Source organism: Crocuta crocuta, unplaced genomic scaffold (assembly GCF_008692635.1).
Source record: "Crocuta crocuta isolate KB4526 unplaced genomic scaffold, BGI_CrCroc_1.0 scaffold221, whole genome shotgun sequence".
In the NCBI taxonomy this organism is placed as follows: Eukaryota; Metazoa; Chordata; class Mammalia; order Carnivora; family Hyaenidae; genus Crocuta; species Crocuta crocuta.
In genome coordinates, this window is record NW_027528610.1 from 161,011 (window position 1) to 161,234 (window position 224).

Consider the following 224-nt stretch of genomic DNA (forward strand, 5'->3'; position numbering starts at 1 on the left):
TCTCCACCTCCAGACAGGGACGCGCCCCCCCCCCATCCCGGCACGCAGGTCGGTGGCTCACAGGAGGTCACCCCGGGTCCGGGTCCCCAGGAGTCCTGGCAGAGACAGACCGGCCTCTCTCGGCAGCACCCGAGGCTGCGGCAGCTCCCGAGGAACCTGCTCACTGAGCACCGTCCGCGCGTCCCGGCTGAGGGACCGGCGGCCTGAGGGGCGGCTGTGGTGAC

General features: G+C 73.2%; 1 protein-coding gene across 1 annotated transcript in view; it reads right to left on the reverse strand.

Annotated features, from left to right (window-relative positions):
* LOC144223936 (uncharacterized) overlaps positions 1-224 on the reverse strand; it is a 25,419-nt gene that overhangs the window by 18,780 nt on the left and 6,415 nt on the right. The window lies entirely within an intron of this gene.